The 23,029-nt window shown below is 40.9% G+C and overlaps 1 long non-coding RNA gene across 1 annotated transcript; it reads left to right on the forward strand.

Moving 5' to 3' along the window:
- Positions 1-1,115: 1,115 nt before the first annotated feature.
- LOC138737491 (uncharacterized) lies at positions 1,116-22,071 on the forward strand. Its single transcript, XR_011340973.1, has 3 exons — positions 1,116-1,262; positions 12,764-12,900; positions 20,467-22,071. It is a non-coding gene; the product is annotated as an uncharacterized lncRNA (long non-coding RNA).
- The last annotated feature ends 958 nt before the right edge of the window (positions 22,072-23,029 follow it).

Here is a 23,029-nt window from a genome sequence, read left to right on the forward strand (position 1 = left end):
AAGAATATGGAAACACTTTGTAACATTTCAAAGAAGTGAAAAGTTTTGTGCTCTCTTCTACATACTGCATTTGAACATTTAGTGTTGATTTTTTTTCCGAATACATTTGTAGTCTTTGTTTTTAGTTTTTTTTAAACAAAGTACATGTTCAGCTGCAGCAAGTAAGAATTTTGATACATGTATACATTGTATATGACAATAAATTAATAAACTCATTATCATTTGAATCTGTGTCAATTGACCTGATCCACGAAGGTAAAATTCGTATGGGTGGAAATGTGGGCGACGGTGTGGTCACACATTAGCTTTGAGTTCACTACCTGGCAGAACAATTACATCAAAACATAGAAAAATAGAAGGAGGAGTAACCTATTCAGACACTCAAGAATGCATCATCATTCAGTGCAATCATGGCTGATCATCTATCTAAAACCATATTCCCCCACTTCCCTGTTCCCCCTTGATGCCTTTTGTTCCTTGAAATCTATCTCCTAACTAATAAATTCAGTGAATCTACTTCAGCAAATGTTTATAGTAATCAATTTACAGCTTACCAGTTTCTAAGTGAAGAAATATCTCCCCCTTTCAGTCCTAGACACCTTGCTCCATATCCTGGCACTGTGATTCATGTTTCTACATGCACCGGCTGGAGCAAACATCCTTCTTGCTTTCTATCTGCCAAAACAGTTTAGAATTTTGTACCATTTAAAGAGATGTCCTTTCATTCTCCTTGACCTCTGGTAAGTAAAGTTCTAAAACAACTGTGGGTCACTCGCCACCTTGTGAAGTAATGTAGAAAGTGTCATACTACATCTGCAGCTGAATTCCACAGGTAAAGTGAGTGTAAGTGCCTCTGACATCAAGGAAGCATTTGATGGAGTATGGCAGTAAGGAACCCTGACTAAACTAAAACCAATGGGTATCAGGGTGAAAATCGGGATGCAAGTAACAACCTAAGTCTCGGCGTCGACAAGATTGAGATGAATGTGGACTTCAGGAGGACCAGGAATGACCACACTCCTTCATAAATTAATAACTCGGTAGTGGAGAGAGCATCTTACCATGCTGTATGTCTAAACAATTTTTTTTAAATTCTCATTAACAGCATAGGGAATATATCCATACATCAAGGTTCAAAAAGACAATGGTGGACTACCTTCTTATCCACTGCACTCCCTCAAATGAAGATGTTTTCTCAGTGCTGCTCAAGAGGGAGATCCAACATTCTAATCCAGCACAACAAAGGAACAAGATAAATCCAGGTCAGATCAGGTTCAACAAGGGTTATAATTTTATGCAATCGAGTAAATCAGAACCTCTCTGCCTCTGTGAATTCATGGTGGTTAAGAAGGAATCAAGACCAATAACTCAGAGAGGTCATATACCCAGAACACATGCTATGGTCTCAGTACAAACAACTTCAAAAACTTACAGGGGTTGTAGGTTAATTGGTATAATTGGGCAGTGCAGCTGAAACTCAAATGTTAACTCATTGGAATATTTTTCAAACTGCACTCTGATCATATGCCTGTTTTCCTGGTTAAATCTGCCCCAGAGTGAATAGATCACATGACAGTCCATTTGTTTGGTAGCTATGCCAGAGTTTGTGAAACAAAAGTGAAGTTATGAAGGATGAATTTGTATTGCTGATGTTGGAAAGAAGTTGAAATTCTCATGCCACACCATGTGATTGAAGAGGCAGCAAAGAAGAATAAGCAAAACTGGAATGCATTTCAGGATTAAAAAGAAAATATGCTTCCAAAAGAGTTGTATTAATCCATTATATTGCAAAATATGTATATGAGGTCATTCATTTCATGTTAAGTTGGGATTTAATATTGCAGAGGATTTGTTAATCCATTGAGAGATATATTTGTATGGCACTGGAAACTCAATTAGACCTCAAGGAACAAAGCAAAACATTTAGCATGTGTTTATTCTGTAAATATTCAAGTTCATGTTAGTTTAAATGATTTTCCATAATTGGGAAACACTACAGATAATAAAGTCTGAAGGAGGGCTGAGTCACTGATAACTTTGGAATGTATGTATAAAAGAATGCATGAGGAAAAAGTCCCAAAGTTTTAAGGTGTATAATGGTTCCATTATCTTTACCACTGCAAAACCAAAGCTCTTAACTTGAATAATCCATTCTCCTTCCACTTTGTCCTGAGGGAAAGCAGAACTGGAGGCTCAATAAGTGACTGGATCTTCAAAATACCGGATGAACTGCTTATCTTCATTGAAGCAGGATGCCGGTAGCTAATTCACCGTTGATGCACGGAGGTATGGTTAGATTTCATCTGGCTCAAGCTCTCCTTCTCCATTGCAAGAGACCTCACTGACATCGAGACATGAGGTGGTCTTTGCATGTCAGCCAACACACAGGTAGAACCAGAGAAGATAGAAACATCATGCTTCTTTAAATGAAATACTGAAATGCTCATCAGAACAGATTAACATCTCAGGTGAAATAATGAAAGAGAAGACTTGCATTTAATCATTGTCCTTTCTAATGTTGGAGCATTACAGGTCAAGTACTTTTGAAGTGCAGTTGACATGTAGATAACCAAAAAGACAATTATTGCCCATAGCAATATGATAATGACTAGAAATTGATTTGAGTGATGCAAAGAGCAGAACGAATATTGCCCAAGACACCAGGGATCTCTCCAGTTCTTAGAAATAGTGCCCTGATATATTTTAAACTTAATTGATTGTATTGGTGGAGAGTTGGTTTCAGGATGCATCTGAAAATCAGTACTACAGGTATACGCTGATTTACAAAACTAGAGCATTCCTATGAAACCTTTCGTAAGCTGAAATGGCGTAAAGTGAAGACCCATTCACTACTATTGAAGGCTATTTTTGTAAAAGTGAAAACCCATTCAAATCCTTTTGTAAAAGCGAGCATAATTCGAGTATTCGTAAAGCAGGGTACACTTGTGTACAAAAGTTTCAAACTAGATTTTGAGCTCTGAGTCCAACTTGAACATACATCTTTCTCTCTCAAGGTTCTTTCAATCTCATGCCTCCTTTACAAAAGTCGTGAGGCATGGGATCGAACAAATCTTGGCTATTTGATTTCAGAATTGGCTTGCCTGTAAAAAGAATAGGGTCTTGGGGTCCAGGTCCATAGATCTCTCAAGGTTGCCACACAAGTTGATTAGGGTGATCAAGACATATGGTGTGTTGGCTTTCATTCGTCAGGGGATTGAGGTAATGTTGCAGCTCAGTAAAACTTGGGTTAGGCCACACATGGAGTTTTGCATTCTGTTCTGGTCACTTTTTACAGAAAAGATGTAAATGCTTTGGAGAGAGTGCAGAGAACGTTTACCAGGAATTTGCCTGGCTAACATTACATGAAGCAAGGTTGACAAAGCAACAGCTTTTCTCTTTGGAACAACAAAGGATGAAAGGTGTCTTGATAGAGGGATATAAGATTATAATGGGCTAAGATGGGCTGGACAGCCAGCAACTTTTTCTGTGGGGTGACATCAGGAAATACCGGAGGGCATCTGTTTAATGTGAGAGTGAGTGGAGGAACATTTAGTGGAGATGTCAAAGGCAATTTATTTTACTCAGAGTGGAAGGTGCCTAGAATGCATTGCTAGGAGTGGTGGTACAATAGGGGCATTCAAAAGACTCTTAGATAGGCACATGAACGAAAATGAAATAGAGGGTTATGAATGTGAGGTAGGGAAGGATTAGATTGTTGTGGAGTAATTTTACATAGGTCAGCACAACACCATGGTGAACCTTGGCAAAGCCTAACTAAGGTTCATGGAGACAACAGCCACAGTCTTCCTTCATCACCTTTCCTGGTAACCTCCTCAAAAAAAATGTTGGTTAGACATGATCTACCACGCACAATGCTATGTTAACTATTCTTAATCAGTCCCGGTCTATTCAAGTACTAACAAATCTGGTCTTGATATACTATCTAAAAACTTACCCACCACAGATGTCAGGTTCACTGGCCTACAATTATTCTTAGAATCTTTTTTAAACAATAGAACAGCATTCGCTTTTCTCCAATCCTCTGGCAGTTCACCCATGGCTAAGAATCTTTTAAATACCTTTGCTAGGGCCCCTACAATTTTTGCACTATCCTCCTTCAAGCTCTGATGGAAGATCTTGTCAGGGTATTAACATATTACATAGGCCTTCACTTGCATATCCTCCATTTCCTGCACAACTGCTTTGGGACCTTCTGTCCCCAGATGCAACAAGGACAGGATTCCCCTTGTGCTTACCTACTACCTCATCCCTTTCCACTAATCATCCCTTTGGACCCTATCACTATGACAACAAGAAGGTGCCCACACCTTCTCCCTCACCACCATCTGGGCCCCAAACAGTTCTTCCAGTGAACTGACATGTCACTTGTGAATCTGCAGGGATCATCTGTTGCAGTGGTTTTCAAACTTTTTCTTTCCACTCACATACCAATTTAAGAATCCCCTAAGCCATTGGTGTTTTGTGATTAATAAGAGATTACTTAAGATGGTACTTGAGTGGAAAGAAAATGGTTTGAAAACCATTGTTATGTGCACGGTTTCATAACTCCAAAGGAAATAGACCAATTACAATTTTTCTCAAGCAAAATAATTCAGTAACAATTGGGTCTAGAGCAGTGATTCTCAACCTTCCCTTCCCACTCACATACCACCTTTAGCAATCCCTTACTAATCACAGAGCACCGATGGCATAGGAGTGCTTATGGTGGTCTACGAGTAGAAACAAAAAGTTTGAAAACCACTGATCTGGTGCTCCCAATGTGGTCTCCACTGCATCAGGGAGGCTGACACAGACTGGAAGATCATTTTGTGGAGCACCTTTTTGGTTTTTGCTGCAATAACAGTGGTGAACCATTTCAATTCCACATTCCATTCTCACACTGATATGCCCGCCTATATCCTCATGTACTGTCAAACTGAGGCTGCCTGCAAATTGAAAGATCAACACCTAATATTTCATCTGGGCACTATCCAACATTGATATTGACCTCCAGTTTCTGTCAGACCCCTTCCCTGTTTTTTAAGACCCTTTAACACATGCAAGTGGTCCCAGGAATTAACAGCTAATCAGCCAAAAAATGGTATAGTGTGAAAGCAAAATCTTCTCAATGCCAGAGTGAGATAATATCATCTCATGCCGGGGATAGACAGCCTCGACTCCAAGTACAATCCCTGGCGTTTGCAGACACTGTCGTTGCACTCAGGCAAGTGTAGAATGGGCAATTGCATTCTGGGATAGAAATGATCCAAGTTTTTGTGCAGGAATGTTAAGGAAAATTAAAATGAAGGCATAAACATTGCCATGAGAAAGTCGAAGTGGGAGAGAGAGAGGAAATAAATAGCAGACAAATTTTAAACTGCTTGAGTAAGTTGGTAGCGCTATAGCACACAATTTATAAAAACTGTGGAAAAAAAAGTGATGGGGGACCTGTCTTCCCAGTATGCTGAGGCAGAGAAACCCCTCCATAAGTGCTCTATGCATGCAGCCGTGCATACAATCCTTTCTGTGCCCCATGGAATTCTGGGAGGGCAGGCCTGCCATCGCTTTTTCCCATGGTATTTATAAATTGTGCGTGATAGCACTACCAACTTTCCCACGCTGTTTAAATTGTGCTTGTTGCGCTACTAACTTTCTCAATGTTTTTATACATTGTGCGCTATAGCAGTACCAAATTTCCCACACTGTTTAAAACTTGTCCACCATTGCTATTTATTGCTAGCACTTTCTCACAGTCCCTTATAAAGGTTTATATAGGTCGGCATGACAACAACAGGGGCTGAAGGGTTCATACTGTGCTTTACATAAAGCTTACTTAGATTATACTCGATGCATCGAGTCCATGCTGCTGAAGATCCAGCTGCGCTGGATGGGTCACGTCTCCAGAATGGAGGACCATCGCCTTCCCAAGATCGTGTTATATGGCGAGCTCTCCACTGGCCACCGTGACAGAGGTGCACCAAAGAAAAGGTACAAGGACTGCCTAAAGAAATCTCTTGGTGCCTGCCACATTGACCACCGCCAGTGGGCTGATATCGCCTCAAACCGTGCATCTTGGCGCCTCACAGTTTGGCGGGCAGCAACCTCCTTTGAAGAAGACCGCAGAGCCTACCTCACTGACAAAAGGCAAAGGAGGAAAAACCCAACACCCAACCCCAACCAACCAATTTTCCCCTGCAACCGCTGCAATCGTGTCTGCCTGTCCCGCATCGGACTTGTCAGCCACAAACGAGCCTGCAGCTGACGTGGACTTTTTACCCCCTCCATAAATCTTCGTCCGCGAAGCCAAGCCAAAGAAGAACTTAGATTATAATTAGGCATGATTAATTTTGTTCAAATATCAAATCATAATAAGGATTTAGGGCAGGTTCACCATTGCTCAATGAGTCATGATCACCAGTAAAAAGTAGAACAGTCCTAACCCCAGGGATGACTCCTTGCAAGTGTGAATGCATGAAGTGTCCCAATTAAAAGTTGTCACATGTGAACAGCAAAAACACCATTCATATTCCAGGACACTAAATGGCCAATTTAGAGAGTTGCAAATGTAAAAGGGGCTTCACTCTTTCCCTGTCTCCTTTCCTCCAGCTCCCCACCCCTTTCCATTCAGAGATCTATCCTCTCCTATCACTTCTCACCATTTTTCTCTCCTGTCCTCACACCCATATCCACTTATGGCCTATTGGTGTGTGCTCCTCTCCTCATCCCATCTTCACTCCCCTCTCCAGCTTTTTTTATTCAGGTCTTTTTTTTGCTCATACCTTGATGAAGGGGTCAGGCCCGAAACATTGGTTATTCCCTTTACTTCCTATGGATGCTGCGTTACTGAATTTTTCCAACACTTTTGTGTATTGCAGTACAATCACAGGGTCTGCAAACTTTCCTGCATAAGTCCAGACAATTAAGAATTTTTTTTTTAATTTCAGAGGCTTGAGATCAAATTTAGGCTTTCTTATGATGGCTTTAAGTGAATTGAGTTTGATCAAGCTCAATCCACAAGTTTGCAGGTTGAGGGAGGTCAAGGAACTCATCATAATTCAACCTGCCAGAGAGATTCCATTAGCCCCCATTGCTTCTCCTTCTCCCTATCCCTATGTCTCCTTTCCTTCAGCTCTGCATTCATAGATCTAACCCCCCCCCCCCCCCCCACCATTAACTCTCAGCTTTTCTCTCCAACCCACATGGCCTCTTGGCTGTTGGACTATGCTCTTCCCCCTGCCCCTTCTTCCCTCCTCCCCCCACCTTTGCATTCAAGCACATGCCTGCTTTTTGAGAAAACCTTGACAAAAGACTCAGGCCCAAAACATTGGTTATAAATCCTTACTTATTATGGATGCAATGGGACCTGCTGAGATTCTCTAGCACTTTTGTGTACTTACTACAATCACATAGTCTGCAGACATTCAAGTCAAGTTTATTGTCATCTGATTATACAAGTACAACCTGACGAAACAGCATTCCTCGGTCCTTGGCGCAAAGCATGCAGACTCCCACCCAGATATATCACAAATATATATTCAGGAAAAGTATTTTATCTATACAAATAAATGATACTTTGTGCATATGAGATTATCAGGTGGTTAGTGTGAGCAGTTCCTTTCGTCGTTCAGCATTCTCATTGCTCACGGGGAAAAAGCTGTTCCTCAGCCTGGTGGTGCTGGCTCTCACACTCCTGTATCTCATCCCCAACAGGAGCAGCTGAAAGATGCTGTGTGCAGGTTGGAAGAGGTCCTCAATGATTTTACACACCCTCTTCAGACAATGATTTCAGTAGATCATGTTGATATGGGTGGGGAGGGGTGGGGGGGGAGGGGGGGAAAGGAAGTGAAACTCCAGACATCCTCTTTGGCCCTCCTATGGTCCTGTGGATTGACCTCTAATCCATTTTTCTGCAGCAATCGTACCACACTGTTATGCAGCTGTCCAGAATGTTCTCTATAGATCTGTAGAAGGTTAACGTGATGATGGCTGGTAGCCTTGCCCGCTTCAGTCTTCTCAGGAAGTGCAGTCTCTGTTGCGCCTTCCTGACAAGTGAGGAGATGTTGAGTGTCCACGATAGGTCACCAATTAAGTGAACGCCAAGGAACTTGGTGTTCTCAACTCTCTGCACTACAGAGTTGTTGATGTGTAATGGAAAGGAGTCATTCCTGGTCCTCCTGAAATCCATGATCATCTTCATCTTTGAGATCAGGTTGTTGCTCTTGCACCATTTCATGAGATTTTCCACCTCTTCTCTGTAGTGTGAATCCCAGAATTTCTGGTTTCACTGCATCACTTAGTGTTTAGTTTTTCTATGTTTTTTTTCTTTTATCTTTTTTTCCTTTTTGAACACTCTGACCTGATGAGATGTTACCACTAGCAACAGATTACATAGAAGATTATACTGATCTAAGGTGCCCCTCATTCGCCACATTATTCCATCCTGTCCCTTTGTTCCACCTCTACTATTTTAATTGTTTTTAAATGTTAGACAGACGGCACCGTAAAAGGTCATTTCAACCCATGACTCAGTGCTGCCCAATTACCCCCAAATGACCTACAAACCCAGTTCATTTCGATTGGTGGGTCAATGGGTGCCTGGGGAAAACACACATGGGGAGAATGTTCAAACTCCATACAGACAGCGTGCCCTTCCCACCCTGGTCCCAGTCGCTGGCGCTGTAAAGGCACTACGCCAATGGTGCTGTCCTTTACTTAGGTCTTTTGAGTAAAGCAATAATTCAGTCGCACTTTGTTCAATTTAGTGCATTTTATTTGGTAAATACGACTTTAAACTAAATGAGTTAAGGGAAGGTGCTGGACATGCTCTTCCATTGAATATTTAATAAAAATACACCAAAGTCATAATTGTATAACACCAGCAGCAAGAAATTAGACATACAGAATTAGACATACAGGACATACAGCAAACTGACTAAGAAGTTAGAGCCATGTCATTTTCACATTTACTTTTAAAGAAACGCTGTTTAATAGAAATATATATGAAATGACAGTACAACTCGGATTATCTGAAATGTTGGAACTGGGCCCATTTCGGATAAATGGGTTTTTTTTGGAGAACAGGTCATTTTTAAAGGACAGCCCAGTAGCAACAACAAATCACTTGCAAACAATGTTTAAACAACAACAACCAACAAAGAAAGGCATTTTAAGCATGAAAATAATGTTTAATTCTCACCTAAAATAAATACTGGCTCCCGCTAATCACCGACACTTCCCAGCTGAGGCTTCGCTCCTGCCAGGGAAGCCGCTGCAGCCGGCGCCGGGAACCCTGCGCCCGCTCACCGCTGTCTGGAAGCCCGAGGTCCACAGCCGCCAAGGACCCCAAGGAGCGATGCTCCCACACCCAAGAACTCGGGGTCCGCCACCTCCACCGCCGGGGAGCCCGAGGTCCGCTGCGCTGCTGTCACCGCCGGAGAGCCCTGGGGTCAACTTTTATCCAGTATTGACTATGACCCGCGTATATGCGGCATTGTATCTAATTCTTGTCTCCATAATTTAGGGAAAGTATAAAAAATTGGAGAGGTTCACCAAAATGATTCCAAGGATGAGGACTTTAGTTGTTTGGATAGACAGAAGGAATGGTGTTGTTTGCTTTAGAATAGTAAAGAGATGAAATGTGATAGATTTATCTACTCTCAAGAAGCGTCCAGTGGTCCTCAAACTTTTTCTTTCCACCCAAGCAATCCCTTACTAACCACAGAGCATGGATGGCATACTTAAAGTGGTATGTGCGTGGAAAGAAAAAGGTTGAAAACCACTCTTTTAATCGTCCCTAATTGACTCGTCATGTGCACGGTTTCATAACTCCAAAGGAAATGGATCAATGACAATTTTCTCAATCAAAATATTTCAGTAACAATTGGGTGTGGAGCAGTGATTCTCAACCTTCCCATCCCACTCACATGCCACCTTAAGCAATCCCTTACAGAGCACCGATGGCATACTTAAAGTGGTATGTGAGTGGAAAGAAAAAGGTTGAGACAGAATAGATAGAGAGAAACTGTTGTCAAAAACTCAGAACATTGAATGAAGAATCAAAAGGGTGGTTAGTGGAAAACAGCAACACCACCAGCGATTGGGGTTTGAATCCCGTACAGTCTGTGAGGAGTTTGCACGTTCTCCCCAGGCCTGCCTGCGTTTTCTCTGGGCGCTCTGGTTTCCTCCCACCCTTCAAAAAAAAAATGCATTGGGGTTGTAGGTCAATTAAATTTAATGACGCGGCACCGGCTCGTGGGGCAAAAGATCCCGGTACTGTGCTGTATGTCTAAATTTTAAAATGTTTTTTTTTTAAATGACAAGCTATTTTTAACATGAATAGCTTGGATCTGGAATGTATTGGAGATAGATTCAATTGTAACTTGCAAAATGAGGCTGGATAAGCAGGTGAAAGGAAAGCAATGAAGGGCTTTGTGGAGTGGTTAAGGGGCTGGGTGGATTACTATTGACAGAGTTCAATGAGCAGAATGGTTTCTTTCCATGTTCTAACCATTTTGTAATTCAGTGATTAGAGGACAAGGAATTTTTCAAACAGCTATACTAGATGCTATTGATCTCTTTTATGTTTAATCCACTGATATGAAGGGGTTATCCAGAGCCTGCCATAATTATTTGTTTTAAATTTTTTGGTGTAACTTGACTGCAGTTAACAAAACATGGATAAGGATGGGAATTCCATTTGTATTAAATGAATTGGAGTAAATTTCCTTTGTTTTTTTTGCCTGTATTATTCTTAAAACACAAGTGTGAATTTGAATAAAACACAAAAGTGCTGGAGGCACTCAAAAAATCATCCATAGAAAGCAATAGCCTATTGCTTATTCCAAACTGCTTAAAGTTTTCTGAGGATACTGCATGTCCCTCTGAGTTCCTCGAGCAATTTTGTCTATTGTACTAGTTCCCCAACACCTGCGAAGTTGAATACCATGCTTCATTTTTAGTAAACACTCAAAAACACTGGAGGAGTTTGGCATGTCACCTTGAAGTGGCTGCTATCCTTGGAGGCAGTAGATGTCCATCGCTTCAAATTTGCAGCATTTCATCAAGACCATCCAGACAAAGAGGTTCCAGGAAAAGGAGAATCTTTGCTCGTCCTTCACTGCCAGCCTGACGGTGTTCCAGATCTTTTGTCCTCCTGAGGGACTTGCTGTCTGTTCTGGTTATGTTTTTACTTTTCACTCCCTTTGTTAGTCATTTTCTATCCAGTTTCCCTCCTGTGTGATTGCCTACCCTCCCCTAATGTGTTTCATCTGTGTCTGACTACCCACCTGTATCTTGTTATCCTCCCCTCCCCTTGTGTATATAAGCTGTGTGCTCTCTTCTCTTTTATACAGTTCATCTTATCCCTTCGTTGCAAATGTTTCAGCATTCTTTCCTGGTGTTGGCCTATTTGTGAGTATTTTTGATCTTTGGACTTTTTTTTAACCTTGCCTTTTTCTTCAGCAATTGACCACCCATGTACTGAATCTGAAATTCCTTGTAAAAATTCTGATAATCACCTAACTGAACTGATTCTGAGTTTGGGTCTGTGAGCCTAATTCCTTGTTACCTCCTTCAGAGGCCTATAAAGATACCATATATAACCACAATGACTCAGACTTGACCCCTTCATCAAGGTATGAACAAAGGCAGGCAGGTGCCGGAATAAAAAGGCTGAGGAAGAAATGGCAGGGGGAGGAACCCAGGCCAACAGATAAAAGGTGTTAATTGGATATGAATAGAAGGACAAGACCGGTAAGGTTAGAATTGATTGGAGGAGGGTTCTGGTTCTGTGAATGCAAAATTGGAGGAAAGAGAATGAGAGATGGAGCTAGATGAAGGAAATAGGAATTGGGGGCATGGGAGCAACAAGGGGGGGGGAGCTAATAGAAAAGTTGATGCTAATGTTATCTGGCACACCCCTTGTCCACCGTCTCTCTGTGGAAGCTGAAGGACTCCATCTATTCCTTTGGTCGAGTAAAATTCCTGCTAGTGATGGCCTACTGGATGAGTTTTATATGGATCTGTGGGCCTGGACCTGCTGGAACTATACAATGCTCTGCTCCTGCCAGGTAATATGTCAGACTCCATGAGGAAGGGCATTAGCACCCTCATCTGTAAGTCAAAAAGTGGGGGGGGGGGGGGGGGGGAGAAAGAGAAGGATGAAGGAATTGGAGAACCATATCATTGTTAAACATTGATTACAAAATTCTGTCTAAAACTAACACTAATTAAGTTGACTGCCTTGTGCTGTTCAGAGATGCCATCACCTACATGTAGGAAGGGAGGGGGGTGGAAGAACCTCTACCTTGTCTGTTTGGATCAAAAGAAGGCTTTCAACCAGATATCACACAAATAATGGATGTGCTCTCCAAAATTGTCCTTGGGGGGGAAATCTGAATTTGGATTAACCTGCTCTGCATAGATATCCATAAGGCAGTCTAAATCAATTGATGGAAATCCCATCATGTCTGGAGTTGGGCAGGATTGCCCACTCTCTCCAGTCTTATTTGTGTGCTTCATAGAGCTCTTTACTGAATGATAATGGCAAAAGAGGAGTGACATTGCCAGACAGTGAGGCAATCAGGTCAAGGGCTCCCTGTGTATGGACAATGTTGTCATCTTCTATTCAGACACACGATTGGTCTGCAAACTGATTAGTATTTATGGCCTTTTTGAGTCTTTATCGGGCATCATGATAAACTGAAAGAGGAGCAAGAAATGCTCTTTGATAGCTCGTCTGACCAGTCCACTATCCCTTTCACAGATGGATCTGACTACCTGATGGTGTTGTGGATCAGGTTTGGAGAGGTCAAAGCATGCAATGAAAATTGGTTGGAGCAGCTTGCAAAGGTCCACCAGAAATTGGGTCTGTGAAAGCGATGATCCCTCTCAATCCATCAGGTGAGAGACTTGTTCACTTTTGCAGTTCATCAATATTCTTCAAGTGTTTTTAATGTCATTTGTTGCACGGATGTGGGTGTATCTTAGAGTGTGTGTGTGGGGGAAACAGAACTTTTTACGTTGGCAAGGGATGCTTGTGCCTGCTGGAAAGAACTTTTGAGGACTAATGTGATCAACTGAGGTGGGAAGTGTGTGAATGCAGTTTTCCACACACCGAGCTGCTCCTTTCAATCCTATCGATGTGGAAAATGGTTACGAAAGACTAGGAAGCAACAAAAAGGCAGCATGGTAAAGTCAGTGGCTATTTACTTTTCAATAGGACAGTTTCATTCATTCATAATATTATTCTTTGCCACAGTATTCTATTCCAGTTCACTCATCACTCCATCCAGCAGGTCATAAAAGTAGGCTCAAAAAAAGGCAAAAACTTGTTGAATGCTGAAGAGAAAGTGAGTGACAGGCCTGCTTTCAATTCACTGTCATTCTTATTTGAAATACTGTATGTTTCAGCGTACAAGATGACCTTCAGATAAAACGATACCAATTTCAGCCTGAATTTCATGGTTTTAATCATATTGGGTGTATAAGATGACCCCCCAAAAATATGCGTTGACTGAGCTTTTTGGCGTGGCCAGAAGGTCATTGTTATCATGGAGCCTCCAGCAAAACAAAAAGTATAAAGCAAGTTTTTAAAGTCATTGAAGTGGCCAAGGAATCTACCGACTGTGTTGCTGCCAGGACATTTGACATAACTGAGAAAATGGTAAGAGAGTGGAGAAAGAATGAAGATAAGAAAAATGCCAAAGAAACCCTCTTCGATGAGAAGAGGCATCATTCATTGGCCAGAGCTCGAAAATCACATTGCAGAATAGCATTGACAATAATGCAGTAGCCGACTTCTCAGACTCAGACTGGGACCTGCAGGATGACTGTGTAAACAGTGAGGTTCCATATGTGCTTCCTGATTTCTTTGCCTCAGGCGATGATGGTGATTTTTGAAGGAATTTGGATGTTTTTATATAAAACAATTTTAAAAATTTCTAATGTACCAGTATCTTAAAAATTTGTAGGGTGGGGTCTGAGTGAGTTATGAAACCAATTTTAGTAGAACTTTTAAGGTCACCTTTTTGTATCTGGCCTATAAGATTATCCTTGTTTTTTGGGTGCTGCAAGAGTGGCCTTGTATGCTGAATTATACAGTATGTAATTATCTAACAGCATTTTTAATCAAAATGACAGTTTTGCAAAATTTACTCTTGAATTGAGGGATAGGATGAGTGATTTCCTTTTGTTGGGAGCCACATGCCAACCTCAGTATCTCAGGAGATGCAATTTATTCCATTTATAAAATGTTAATTGATCTCAAGGTGACTTGAGTACTTCATGCTTATGGTAACCTTTATTTCTGAACATTCACCAGTCACTAATTGGTCTGCACTTCAGATCACTGGAAAGCAGATGGTAAATTAAGTGGAAGCCCTGACAAAACCATTCCTCTGATATAAAAGTTGTTTCATAAACTTGTCTTCCTGATTTCACCCAAAGTTTCAGTGAACACTTTAAATTTGTGTTAGATTTGTCCAATTATTTGCAACAGAAGGGAAATTTTTCAATTTGAATACCTTTATGGCCTCAGTCTTGCTTTTACCCTTTTGGTAAAGATTTCAGTATTCACACAATACTACATTTAGAATGTAACATGCATGAAATTCTTTAACCTTTGGGTACCATTTGACAGACAGTCGCCACTTTGTCTAGTGCCCCTCACAGAAACCTACAGGACCTGGTGTTCCTAGGCAGTCTCCCCTCCAAGTTCTGACCTGCCCTGTGCCCACTTACATTTTCTCAGAAGGTGGACAAAGTTGTTCATTGCTGAACTGAAGATGCCTTAAGATTATTTACTGTCGTCTTAAAACATTGCAGTCCTGTGGTGAAAGTGCTCCGATAAAGCATAATGGCAGTGATAATGAAGGAATGAACTCAAAAACATGATAATGTACAATTTGCCCTTTTAAGTACTTTTCTTTTTATTGATTTTTTAATAATAAAACATGTAAACAGTGGGATACATAATAAATACAAAATGTAACACATCACTTTATACAAAGCTATTATCAGTACCCTAACTAATCACTAATCACTTCAAAACAAGAAAGTAAAGAATGATATGAAATATTATAATTATCAACACTCTAGACTGAAGTTGTATGGCAAGAAGATTAATACTGTTTCAGAAAAAGTGCGAGAAAAGGAGATTAAAATGATCATTAACATTGTTACTCTTTCTAGAAATTCTGAAAATAGTTCACAAATGGTCCCAATATATTTTGAACATTCACCTTAGTTAAGAGCATCAGATTTTTTTTCTAGATTAAGGCAAGACATGATTTCACCTACTCATTGAGCATGAGTAGGTGGAGCAGCATCCTTCCACCTAAGTAGTACTGCAGGTTTTGCCAGAGGGAAGGAAAAGATATTATTTGGTGATTGTTGACATTAAAGTCATACCATTCTCTCCAGTAGTGCCAAAAAGAGCAACTAAAGGATTAGGCTAAGTCGAGAATTATTGATAAAGTCTGACAAACCTCTGTCCAGTAACTTCTCAGGCTTGAACAAGACCAAAAGACATGGATTAATATAGCATCCCCATTGTTACATCAGTCACAATGAGGACTCTTATTTGGGTAGATACGAGAAAGTTAACCTTTGGACATGTGCGCTTTATGGAATACTTTAAATTGTAAGAGAGAATGATGAGCACATAACTGAGGTAAAGATCCAATCCAAAATCTCTTTAGACATTGAAAAATATAAGTCTTGTTTCCATGCTTTTTATTACATCACTATCATAAATGGTAGCTATTAAAACTTTCTGTGAAGGTTGTAAATTAAAAATTGCATCAATAATATTCAGATCAGGAGCATTAGGAAAATTGGGCTATTGAGAGTGGAGAAAGGGGTAGTCATGTGATGCCACGAAGAGCACCATGCTACCTACTGATTCATGGGATTAACTGAACATAGTGCATATTGGAAAAAGTTAATGTTATAAAAAATTCTTTAAATTTATTCTAAAGTCATTAATAGCAAAAAACCCAACAAAAAAGAAAAAGCTAAGAAGACAACACCCACAAAAAAGTTAGAGAAGAAAAGGAGAGAAGTTGGGCTTACCTTGTCAATGAAACAGGCTGCTGACATTAGTTCTGGACCTGCTGGTGAGGACCCAGAAAAGGGACCTTCCTCCAGAGGAAAAGTTAAAACGTCATTGCGCATGCGTGTGGCAGAAGAAAAAAAAATCAAGTCCCTTAAAGGGCTGCTTCAGCGTTTCCACTTCTGAACACGAAGGTGACACTTCTCCAGTGGAAGAGGCTTCAGAAGAGTTTAAAAGTGAAGAAACAACGTCAAGTAAGGAAGAAAGATTTGGAGGCCAGAAAATTATTTTTTAAAAAGAAATGAATAAAATTGAAGCTAAAATAGACTTTCTGATGCATTGGAGAGTAATTTTAAACTTTTAACTGCAGAACTGAAAGTCAGAACAAATTTGACAAAAGTGTTAAATAATCTTTCACAGAGAGTTGATAAAGTGGAAGAGAAAATCCAAGAACTACATAATGAAGTACAATGTATTGACGAAAGATCAAATATAAATGATGATGCAATGATCAGTTTGATCTCTATAAAATGAAAAATTGCTTGAGAAAGTTGACATTTTGGAAAATTACAGCACAAGGAACAATCTTAAAATTGTGGGGATGTCCTAAGGTGAAGATGATCTAGATGTGATTCAATTTGTTTTTTTTTTCCCCCAAGAATTGATACTGAAAATTTTTGGAAGAACATTTCAAGGATATGATTTCAATTGAGAGAGCTCATAGAGCCTTGAGATCAAAGCCGGGTCCTAGCCAGAGACCTCAACATACCCTGATTATATTTTTAAACTACCAGGTTAGAAGATTCTTAGACTAGTGATGAGAAGAGCTAGAGAGGATGGACCTTTGAAATATGAAGGGGATAAGATTTTTTTAATCCAGATCTGAGTCAAACTTTACTAAAGAAAAGAGATTTTTAATCCGGTTAAGAAGGTTCTATACCATAAACGTTATAGATTTGTTCTGCGTTATCCAGCTATTCTGAAAGTATTTCTACCAGTTCAACAATGTTTTTAACAAATCATGCAGAGAGTTTGTCTAAAATTCAAGTAACAAAAGCTACTGATTTGTAATGAATCTGATGTATAAGAGGATAAAACTCCAGAGGGTTGATAACTCAGCCAGCGACATTACAGGTACCAGTCTTCACTCCTTTGCGGACCTGTACAAGAGGTGGTGCCTTAAGGAAGCAGTTTCTATCCTGAAGGACCTCCACCACCCAGGATATGACCTCTTCACCCTACTACCATCGGGGTGGGGGGGGGGGAGGTTCAGGGGTGCTCTCAGTGGCACAAGGACAGCTTCTTCCCCAGTGTCATCAGATTCATGAATGAGCAATGAAACATAGGCACTGCCTCACTTTGTCTATTTCTTGCATTATTTTTATTTACTTTGAAATGTGGTTTATAGAAATGATGCTGCCTCAAAACAACAAATTTGGTTTCATGTTCATGACAATAAATTCTGATTCCTTCATAGTTGCACAACAATTAAAAAGAAAAGATTGTTAATAATTTAAATGATATATGGCACATATTGTATCACTTTTGTAATGGGAACTGAATAAATGCTTAAAAAACAACCTTCCAATTATAAATCCAATAGATGTGCAGGGGAGTCAAAATGGGCCAAATTATTTCTAGTCCATCCTTCTAGGAGATCATTTTCATAACCAATTGATTATTTATCTGTATGGGAGTTGCTGATTTGAGGTTTTGGGTAGAAATTCAGCTGCATCAAAAGTGGAATGCTATTTAATCAATTGAACAATGATTAAGTCTTTCCTGCCTTTAATGCTGGAACATTAAGTATAACAGGTGTGGGTGTTCACTGCTGCAGAGCGTTAGTCATCGCACTTTCACCCTGTCCCAGCAGATTTGTCATCTCACATTTTGAGCTATACAAAGGGTTTGTCAGCTTGTATCTTAAACTATTCATTGAAGCTGAAATTGAATGCCCATCACAACTCCCACACTTCTATTCTGATTGAAGGAGCAGACCTTGCTTTTTTAAAATTTCATAATTAAAGGACAACGGAGTCAATCATTATTTCAATAGATGGGACGGTAAAGTATGATTGTTTTTTTTTATCCTTTTAGTGGTCAAATTGGAAGCCTTTCCACTAAAGTTCTATAATTATGAGCAAGTTAATAAGAAACCTATTAAATAAGAGCAATGAAACACTCTTTGTAAATCCAATTTATTTTGTTTACTATTTTTAAATTGTTCTTGTGACAACAATCCCTCAGTGCCTACCATAGCAAGTAAGTAAATGCAAGGGTCAAATATTGGAAATGTCAATAAAAATGTATGCATTTCAGTCTCAATGTTAACATGTGGCAATTTTTCAATGTTATTCTTCTGAAAAGAGCAGAGTGCCAGTATTTTGAGGTCACTAAGGACATTCAGGCAGCATAATTCAATTGCAATCTCATACAATTTCTGTATCAATCACTCAAAAGAATAGCATTAGATCCTACACAACATTCCTTTGGAAATTTTGGCAGGAAATTAGGACTCAAGAAGCATACATGGCTCTACAGTTTTGGGACAATTATGAATCCATTGAGTCACTTCCTTGGTAGCTATGCATGTCGCAGTACAACTCCAGTAGACTTCCTTCTCTTTTTCCTGGCTTGACTGTTCTTTTCAGGCTTGCTTCTCAACCAAACCTTCCCACCCAGAACCCAGCAGCACTTCCATATGGCATACTGAGGTCCCAATTTTGACACGTTACCCAGCAGTATCCCACCACTTTATCAGATCCAACTACCATCCCCCATGGCCTTCCCCCATGGCCTTCCCCAATGGTCATGCATCCAGTTTTTAACCAACCAACCACAAACTCTCATTCAGGCTCTGCTGCACCTTCCTCTTTCCAGGTTTCAATCTCATTACTGCACTTCTCAAGCCCCTACCCAGCTTCTCCTTTCTTCTCCCCTTTCCTCAGGCCCATTTGCTCTCACGACCACTATAAATTCTGTGGGACAGTGTGGATTTGGAAAAGTAACGAACAACTCTGAGTCCCAACAGCCACTTGTTTCAATGGGCACACATCACTGGCAAGCTGTGCGACAGCCTTTCAAGTCTATTGATTTGTACACTTTAAAGCAACAAACAAAATAATGTTATTTGGGATTTTTTCAGTCATGTTAAAATTATCACCAGGCCAACTGGAAATGCAATGGTGGTAATCTAGTATACACAGGCCAGAGTTCACTCAAAAGCAAAATGTATACCTGAGTTAAACAAGTCTGCAAGGAACACTATGGTTGAGTGCAACACAGAACTGTGCTGGAGAAATTCATCCAGCATTTATAGAAAGTAAAGGATAACCAATGTTTCTGGCCAATTAATTCACCTTGTCATCACCAGCCACCACATCCAATATATTATCCTCTATAATTTACTCCACCTACAATGTGATTGCACCACCAAAATGATCTTCCCATCCCTTCTGTTTTCCGTGGGGTCCACTCCCTCCAGGACTCCCTTGTCCCCTCATTCCCTTCCCACTAATTGCCCCCTTAGTACATACCCCTGTGAAATGTGGCAATTATGCATGTGCTTCATCCCTCAGCACCATTCAGGTGCCCAACACAGTCCTTCAGAGTGAAGCAACGTTTCAGTTGTGATCTGCAGGGGACATTTACTGCATCCGATGCTCCCACTGTGATCTTCTCTACAACAGAGAGACTTGGCGCAGACTGAGAGATCGTTTCGTTGAGCAGCTTTGCTCTGTTTGCTGCAACACAGGGACCTCCCATTTGCCAATCATTTTAATGCCACTCTATTCCCACACCCAACATATCTATCAATGGTCTCATGCACTGCCAAACTGTGGCAACCCAAAACTTGAAGAAACAGCACCTACTGTTCCATCTGGGCATTAAAGTTGACACTTCAGTTTCCATTAAACCCCTCCCTGATTCTCTCTCTCCTCCATCCCTCTGTCTCCTTTCCTCTAGCTTCGCACTCCTCCCCTCATCAATTCTCAGCTGTTTTCTCTTATACCCGCTTATGACCCCTTCTTACCTGTCAGTCTGTGCTCCTCCCCCTGCCCTTTCCTCCACTTCCCCACCTTTTTAGTCAGGTTTTTTTTTCGCTCATACTTTGACAAAGGTTTCAAGCTCAAAGCATTGGTTATCTTTTCCTTTCTATTGATGCTGCATGGCCTGCTGAGTTCTCTAACACCTTGTTGTATAGCAAACCTAACCAAGTTGCTGTCACTGAAAAGTCAACATTGCAAATAAACTTACAAGACGAGTTTCAACTATCAAAGAGAATGAATAATGTAAATCAGGAACTTTTATTGTGCTAGGTATCTAGTATCATATAGATGTCCATAAATCCTTTTCGAATCATTGAAATTTGTTATATTCTTAGCTTGAATCTGTTGTGTGAAATATTGTTGCAGTATACAACCAGCGTTGTCTCCGCTCCATCCTCAACATCCACTGGAGCGCTTTCATCCCTAACGTCGAAGTACTCGAGATGGCAGAGGTCGACAGCATCGAGTCCACGCTGCTGAAGATCCAGCTGCGCTGGGTGGGTCACGTCTCCAGAATGGAGGACCATCGCCTTCCCAAGATCGTGTTATATGTCAAGCTCTCCACTGGCCACCGTGACAGAGGTGCACCAAAGAAAAGGTACAAGAACTGCCTAAATAAATCTCTTGGTGCCTGCCACATTGACTACCACCAGTGGGCTGATATCGCCTCAAACCGTGCATCTTGGCGCCTCACAGTTTGGCAGGCAGCAACCTCCTTTGAAGAAGACCGCAGAGCCCACCTCACTGACAAAAGGCAAAGGAGGAAAAACCCAACACCCAACCCCAACCAACCAATTTTCCTCTGCAGCCGCTGCAACCGTGTCTGCCTGTCCCGCATCGGACTTGTCAGCCACAAACGAGCCTGCAGCTGACGTGGACTTTTACCCCCTCCATAAATCTTCGTCCGCGAAGCCAAGCCAAAGAGAAAAAGAAATGTATAAGCAAATTAGGATGTTGAGATTGATTAAAATTATTTAAAACATTTAGTGGGTAAATAATTACCATTAGCAGAAGGCTCAAAAATGAGATCAGGTGGAGTTTAAATGATTAGTGTATAAATTAGAGATGAGAGAGAAAATATTCACCCTGGGAGTCGAGAGCTCACTGCCTGTGGCAGAAACTGCCATCACGTTCACAAAAATATTCAGATCTATACTTCATGAGCTGCGACATGTAGAGCTTTGAAGGTGGTGCTGGGATTTGGTTGAGTAACTCTGTCTGTCACAGCCACGATGAGCCAAATGGTTTCCCTCTGTGCTACAGACATTCTTGGAATCAATGTTGATGTTGTATTTAGTTACAGCAGGGCTACAATAAGTAATCCTATCGCAAAGGATTAATAACTTTATTGTTATTTGACATGCTCTTTAGCCTGTCTTCCCTTCATCTTAACAAAGAACAAACTACCATGCATTTATATTTAAAAAAAAACAATCTTTACTGAAAATAAAGATGCAAAGTAAATGGGGAAAATTACCCCTCTGCCTGATTTTTGGAAGCCATCAGCTTAAAACAATGAGTTTCTGATTAATCATTTTCAGAAAAGAAGACAAAATATTAGATGAAAATCAGTTGTGATGGTGTGTGGAGGTGAAATTGCAAGGATGTTGTACATTAATCTATCCTGAACTTGCTTTCCCATGCATGCTGGCATACAAATGGTGGTGATCCTCATGAGGTGATTACATATAATTTTAAGAAATTGTAACTGGAGCCTTGAGATTCTGATTTCAGATTTATTGTCCGAGTACATACATCGATACTACATACAACCCTGAGATTCCTTTTTCCTGCAGGTGTGGCAGAATAACCACAAATTGGAAGTGCAAAAATTAAAATGCACACAGTGTAAACATGTAAACAAATAAAAGAACTGTAAACAGATAACTAATGTAAACTGTGAGAACAAAAGAAAATTAATAAAGTCCTAAATTAGTCTGATTGAGTTTGTAGTTGAGGAGTTTGATGGAGGAGGGGTAGCAGCTGTTGCTGAACCTGATGGTACAAGTCTTGTGGCACCTAGACCTCTTACCTGATGACAGCAGCGTGTGCCAAGTGGTATGGGTCTTTGATGATTGCTGCTGCTCTCCGACGACAGCGTTCCCTGGAGATGTATTCAATAGTGGGGAGTTTTGCTTGTGATGCCCTGGGTTGTGTCCACTGTGCCAAGTGGTATGGGTCTTTGATGATTGCTGCTGCTCTCCGACGACAGCGTTCCCTGGAGATGTATTCAATAGTGGGGAGTTTTGCTTGTGATGCCCTGGGTTGTGTCCACTGTGCCAAGTGGTATGGGTCTTTGATGATTGCTGCTGCCCTCCGACGACAGCGTTCCCTGCAGATGTATTCAATAGTGGGGAGTTTTGCTTGTGATGCCCTGGGTTGTGTCCACTGTGCCAAGTGGTATGGGTCTTTGATGATTGCTGCTGCCCTCCGACGACAGCGTTCCCTGTAGATGTATTCAATAGTGGGGAGTTTTGCTTGTGATGCCCTGGGTTGTGTCCACTGTGCCAAGTGGTATGGGTCTTTGATGATTGCTGCTGCCCTCCGACGACAGCGTTCCCTGTAGATGTATTCAATAGTGGGGAGTTTTGCTTGTGATGCCCTGGGTTGTGTCCACTGTGCCAAGTGGTATGGGTCTTTGATGATTGCTGCTGCCCTCTGACGACAGCGTTCCCTGTAGATGTATTCAATAGTGGGGAGTTTTGCTTGTGATGCCCTGGGTTGTGTCCACTGCCTTTTAGAGGACTTTACTCAGGGGCATTGATGTTCCCATACCAGGCTGTGATGCAGCCGGTCAGCACACTTTCCACCACACCACTGTAGAAATTTGCAGGGTTTTTGGTGTCATAGCTGTTAGTTATATTTTTAGTTTGTTCAAAGCAATTCTCATTACAGCATTGATGTCTGGCTCGTCCACTAGAAATTAGGG

Source organism: Narcine bancroftii, chromosome 6 (assembly GCF_036971445.1).
Source record: "Narcine bancroftii isolate sNarBan1 chromosome 6, sNarBan1.hap1, whole genome shotgun sequence".
Taxonomy (NCBI): domain Eukaryota; kingdom Metazoa; phylum Chordata; class Chondrichthyes; order Torpediniformes; family Narcinidae; genus Narcine; species Narcine bancroftii.